Consider the following 6,509-nt stretch of genomic DNA (forward strand, 5'->3'; position numbering starts at 1 on the left):
CATAACCATTATCACATCTAAAGAAAAAGAAACATTGGGATTTCCATAATTGTATCATTTTCCCCTTAAAAAAAAAAAAAAAAGAAGAAGAAGAATTGGCTTGTTCTAGTCAGGTCAAAATAAGTTCCAAATATTTTCTTAAATTTCCTTTAATTGATAGGCTTCTTCTGTCCCTCTTTTTCAATGTACATGTGGAAGAAAAAGTCATTTTCCTGTAGTTTCTCACATTTTGTTTTTTCCAACTCTGAGGTATCATTTTATCTACATCCTGTTATTCTGACAACACTGCCTATAAAATAGTGGTTAGGCCTACACCATAGAATTGGAGGTTTGATTGATTCAGGTACAATTTTTTTTTTATCAAGGATTCTTCATATGTGATATTGCACAGGGCAAACAGTTGTAGTTCATCACCTTTGTCTGGATCCATTATTTCAGTAGAGGTTTCAAAATGGTAATATTCTATCATCCCTTCAGTTATTAGCTGGAAGATTTCTATAAAGAGAAACTGTTCCTTAAAAACTATTTGGTTACCTTTAGATAGAGTTTGTATGGCAAGGGCAGATTAAATATTTGATTCTTACCTAGTATTTACATGTTTTCAAAATAATGAATCTATCCTCTAGTATCTTCCAAAGGTGATCAATAAATTTTTGTTGTTGAGTATAATTATGACCTCAAGGATACTTAACATACTTGGCATGTTTCAATTAATTGCAGTCATTATTCTTATTGGTTCTCAAAATTATCCATCTTTTGCTAGTGAGTGCTTCTTCCTGTTGGTTTCTGAATCCTTTGCTAGAACCCTGGTGGTATAACGTCCTCTCTGCCTAGTATGATAAATGTCCTAGACACATTTTATACATTTCCTGTGCCAGACTTAAAATCAGCAATTTCTCCAACTAGGCTTAGTTTCTTTTGTGAAAAATGATAGTTAAAAATCACAAGTTCGTTTTAGGGCAGCCTTATTGCTTAAGAGTAAGTCATTGTTTCTAAGGTATTTCAGTGGACATACATAAATACTTACGAGAAAGTATATTATGAGTCTCTGCTATTATTTTGAATTCGAACTTAGTATTGCAAGCTTTTAAAATCTAACTTCTTTGATTCTGTATTTGTGTATCTTCTTTCTTCTGCCTAACATCTTGGTTGCAAACAATTATTTCTTGCTTTACTTGGTTGTTGAAATATTCTATCATTCTAATCATCGATCTTCTGTTTGTTTCCTTTTTTTTGGTAATAATTAGTGTTGGAATACATAACCTTATATATACATTTTTGGATACTTTTTCCAGTGTATCTATGGGATATATTCTTTGAAGTGAGATTCCTAAGACAAAAGGTAAATATAATTTTGCTAATATTGCCAGATTCCCATCCATGGGCTTGCACCATTTTGCATTCCAGTAGCCATGTGTGAGAGTGACTGTTTCCTCACAGCCCCTTCAACAGGACATGTAGTTTGGATTTTGTTAACCTGAGAGGTAAGAAATATATTTTTTCTTATTATTAGTGAGGTAAAGTGTTTTTGTTTTTTTTCATATGCCTTAGGGCCATTTGCATTTCCTTCCTATGAATTGTTCATATTTCTTGTTCATTTGTCTATTTTAAAAAACTTAGTTGTTCTTTTTTGTTTTTATTTTTAGAAGCTTATATACACTAAATTTATCAACTCATTTTCTGTTATATTTTGCATTTATTTTTTCTAGTCTATCATTTGTTTTTTACTTTGCTCTTAGAGAAGTTGACCACAGAGCTGCTTCCAGACAAGAACACCATATTCTCCTCCCAAAGAAGCCAATTTGAATGCTCTGTGGGAAGGAGGTAGTGTGTACAGGTGGAACATAGATGGAACTAGATTGAAAATGAGCTGATAATTGCTGGAGCTTGGTGATGGTACATGAGGGTCATTGCATTATTCTCTCTACTTCTGTTTATGTGTGAAAATTTTTCTATTACAAAATGTTAAAATGAAGAAATTCAAGTCGCATACACAGTCTGAAGCATTTGGTATCTGACTATAGATACTCTCCGGGGCCTTCTACATCTATCCTTGAATCAAATAAATTACCAGCAGAAAGCTATGGACTGACTACATTAACTTAAACCTCTGTAGAAAAGTCTGGACTAAGGTAGCTTTTATCCTTTGCTGTTATCAATGATGGATATAAAAAATGTCCTTATGGAGAATGTTTTGGCATCTTCCATAAAGTCACTACATAGAGACTGTCCCTTACATTGTAAGACCCACCTACGTAGAATCAGAGGTTGGACGTGATTCAAGTACAATTCTTTTCAACATGAACCATGTAGAAGTAATATGGCATACTTTAATCAGGAGGCATAATATGAACAGTGTCTGTCATATGGCAACCACTGATGGTCTTTGCCTCGACTCATTTTAGTGAGGGTTTGCAAAATGGTAATACTTTTTAAAATTTAGTTTTTATTATATTTATTCCATTACCTTTTAGTTCCCTTATACCTCCCTCCCCTCAGCAATTCCCACTCGTGTTCATGAGTCATTTTTCCTTTTTGCTCAATCCCTCCACCCCCTCACCTCTCTCCCGACTGGTAATATTTGAATTCTATCATTCTCACTTCATTTACTTACTGAAACCCTTCTTTCAGAGAAACTTCCTGTGATCCTAGAGCTCCTTTCCACATAGCATGGCAGACATGATTTAAAACTAGAAAATGCTAAGGGAAGCAACCTAGTGTCTCCCTCAACCTCAGGAGAGCCCACTGAGCCCAGGAAGCTTCTGGAATGGAGAGCACTGAATTTGGACAGAGAAGTCTGAATGAGTATATATAACTATATCTTGGAAGGAATATAGCAGGATATAAAAAATAGAGCTGGTTAACATTGCCTACCTGAATATTAGAGAGTTTGTCCAAAGCATTTTAGTTTGGGCATAAGTTCTCCAGAGCTTTTTGAAAAACTGTTGTAAAACAGAGTTGGTGGTATATTAAGGCCTCTTTTGGTTGGTGGCAGTTAAGCCACTCAAGGCCAAATGGTCAGAGAAAGGGTATAGCCATGGTGTCCAAGGTAAGAGCTGTGACTAGGATATCCCCATAAATTAGGAACAGTGTCCACAGTAGCAGAGACCTCAAGCCGGCATATCTGAGTTAGAATCCTGGCTCTGTAATCTACCAACTTTGTGACCTTGAACTAGATCTTTGACTTCTCTGGGCTTCAGTTCCTCAATTTTAAATAGAGGTTGGAAGATTGTTACCTACCTTTCAGACTTGTGCACATTAGAGGTAACATTAAGCCAAGTACTTCTGTGCCAGAGCCTGGCACAAAATAGACATTCGCTAAATAGAGATCATCAGGGTAACTGTTTAATTATCAGAGTAAATAGTTAAGCAAAACTTGGGGCTCATCCCTAACTCTAGTAGATGAACACTTCAGGTGGCAAAATAACTTCTGGAGCAATTAGATAGTCCACACTTGAAAACTGCAAGATTTTTGCTGGGGAGAGTTGTAGGCTGCACAAAACATGAAGACGTAGCTACAGGGCTACAAACTCTGGGCAGCTGTCTGGTGTGCCACCAAGAGAAATCAGAGTTCCTGCTGTACTTTCAGAAGTTATTGGGTGAGACATGATGTGTTCACGTCGAGTTCACTATGATGTCTGATGGCTTATCTCAAGCTTTCTCACTGATGTTTCCTGTATTTTAGCTTTTTAAAGAGAAACTTACACAAGGACTTGAGCTCAAGTTTCCGTGGTTCCCTTTGTATTTGGTTTGGTGTGTTGATACCAGATTTTAATTTTAGTTTTCTAGTAGCCTTTGTAATAACATGAGATAGGGTGACCAGCTTCCTAGTTGCTCAGGCCTGTGACATATGAGGCTAATTGCTGTTTGTGTGGTTGGGAGGTGCACGGGAAAATACTTTTAAGGTAGGTGGAGTAGAGTTGAAAAGCTCTTTAAAAAAGTAATTAATGGAAAACGTTGGGATCTTCACTTTCCACCTTCAATTTACGCTTAAATATTTCAGTACCTTTTTTTTTTTTTTTTGACAGAGTTCAGAGTTCCCTATAAAAGATCCCTAACCTACCTGTTTTTTACACCTTGATTAGGCCATTGCAGTATGAGCACAGTAGGGGGTGTAATACTGAAGGTCTAGTCAAAGATTTCCAAATCCATGCTGGTGAGACATATAGAAGTCAAAGAGAAGCATTAGAATGGGATTCTAATCCCAAATTGGATTCAGATCCCAATTTTCCAGTCTCCAAAGTCTGTGGTTTTGAACACTCTGCCTGAAAGAATAGTAGACTAATTTACTAGGGATCTGAATAAAGATGGGAGAAATGACAGCTCCCTGGTAATTCTCCCTACATTCCTTTGCTTCATGACAAAAAAAGAAAAGAACCAAAGAGTTCTGTATTTCAAAAACAGAAGAAAATTAATGTTCAACATCCAAGACTCCTGTAGACTGATGAATGTTAAATTCCAGAACAAATGTCAACGATTCAGCATTGTTGTATTGGGAACCACATGCTACCCGAGTAATTTAGAAAGCCCACTGGGGGCAAGGTGCACCTGGTGTTATTTGCAACATTTTGAACAATTTTGGTTCAATAGATTGTCTGAGCTGAGCTAACCACTTCCTCAGCTCAGAAGTTGAGCTACAGTCAAACTAATCACTTCCTCACTATCTTTGAGTTGAGCTAAAGTCAAGCTAACCACTTTCTCATTAGCTCCTCCAGACTGGCTGAACAAGAGTGACTGGATCTTCGTCAGCCAAGTGATACTGTTGCTCAAAGACAAAGGTCAGTAAGAAATCCAAGAAGATATCAACTGGAGAGGAGATTTGTACCTGGGACAAAGTGGTTGGTGTTACCAGTTCGTGGAAATGACCCCTGGGCAGTTTTATCAGCTGGGACGGGATTCCCAGTGATGGAACTCTCAGAAAAGGTGGAATGGGAGGGACGGCTGGTGGGAATGATATTAGGGTGGGAGTATTGATATTTCAGCTATGGATCTGTGAGCTGATCAATCTGTTTAGGGGACTTGAGCCAGCCCTGGTCTGATCACTGCTCCTTGTCGGTAAGTAGAGTTGTGCAGGAGATGTGCTGGGAGGGCTGTTACTGGAGCTCAGCTAAGGGTAGCTGTTAAGGGTCCTTGATTTTTCAAAAAAATTCAGACCTATATTCAAACCCTGGATAATCGATTTTTATCTTCTTTGTTCCTCAATTTCCTTATTTGTTAGGTGATAGTAATACCTAACTCACAGGGTTGTTGTGAAGAGTAAATTAGATACTATGGAGAGTGCCTGGCAAAAGGTTGAATTTAACCTGTAGCTTCTCAACCTCAGCTGTTGGCACCGAGAACTTTTAAAACGATTGCTGTCAGGCTTCACCGAAGACCCATCAGATCACAATTTTTATGATTCATGCAGCCAGGGTTGAGAGCTCTGGTACTAAACTTTATTATTGTATTCAGAAAACTCTTTCAAGGGATTGAAAAGAGTAGTGGATTTCAGTTAACTTTTAGTCGAGTCCTGTGTTGTTAACTGCCATCGGTATTCTTTTACATAGTGGTGATTTAGAAAAGGTATAGCAACCTGTCATGTAAATTTGTTTGCATATAATCCTGGTTTAGGCAATTCCCCTTGTTTAACTCACACTTGGGAGCAGAATTAAAAAGATCAGAAGAACTCCCCACCTCCACCCCCACAAAAAACACAAAAAAACAAAAGAGTGTCTCTGGAATCCTGCCTTTCTGAGACACTGGTCAATCCAATCAAGTTCCAACCAAGGGCAGGTGGGGTAAATGGGACCCCAGTAATTTAATTAAGTTTACTCTGCTGGACCTCCTCTAGGCCTTTTTACATATGGGGAGGCTGGTGGAGCCCGGCCTTTCTTCCCCTTCCTCTGCACTGTGGGATCTCCTGGGGACCGGCTGAAACAGCGGAACTGGGTGGATGGCAGATGTGAAATTTCAGTTTCTGTGTTTTCTCATGCAGCAACGGGAAAACTCAGGCTTAAGATAAGAGGGCTTTTCCAGAAATTTTCCTGGGTTGTTACTGGGACTAGGCTTAATGTTATCCTGAGTGAAAAGACCTAAGGAAGAAAAATTTGGCCTCTGTCTTTGGAGTTACTAGGCTTCATCATGTAGAAAACTAGTCTTCCTTTTGGGGCAGGCAGTGAGGCGAGAGAGTTTATCTTGTGTTGAACTTCCTGAGCTGAAACACTGGGAGAGACACTGAAGGGCGCCGTAGTTGCGTTATTTTCTCCTTCCTTCTCTGCTCAGGGTAGAGGTAATCGTCAGGTACTGAAATGTTCTAGTAAACATTTTAAAAAGTGAAACATAAAAGGGGAGATCAAACAATAAGTAAAAATGAATGTATGTAAATGAAAAGAAATCAAATGATTAAAAAACCTTGAAACATTCGTGTTAGTAAAACAAAAATGATATGTTCTGAAGTAACTGGATTGAAGTGACTGAAAATGCTTAGCTTATGTCTTGTGTGTTCGTATCAGGGTGGGATTGAGTGTAGG

This window comes from Furipterus horrens, unplaced genomic scaffold (assembly GCF_987537825.1).
Source record: "Furipterus horrens unplaced genomic scaffold, mFurHor1.1.pri manual_scaffold_7, whole genome shotgun sequence".
Lineage (NCBI taxonomy): Eukaryota > Metazoa > Chordata > Mammalia > Chiroptera > Furipteridae > Furipterus > Furipterus horrens.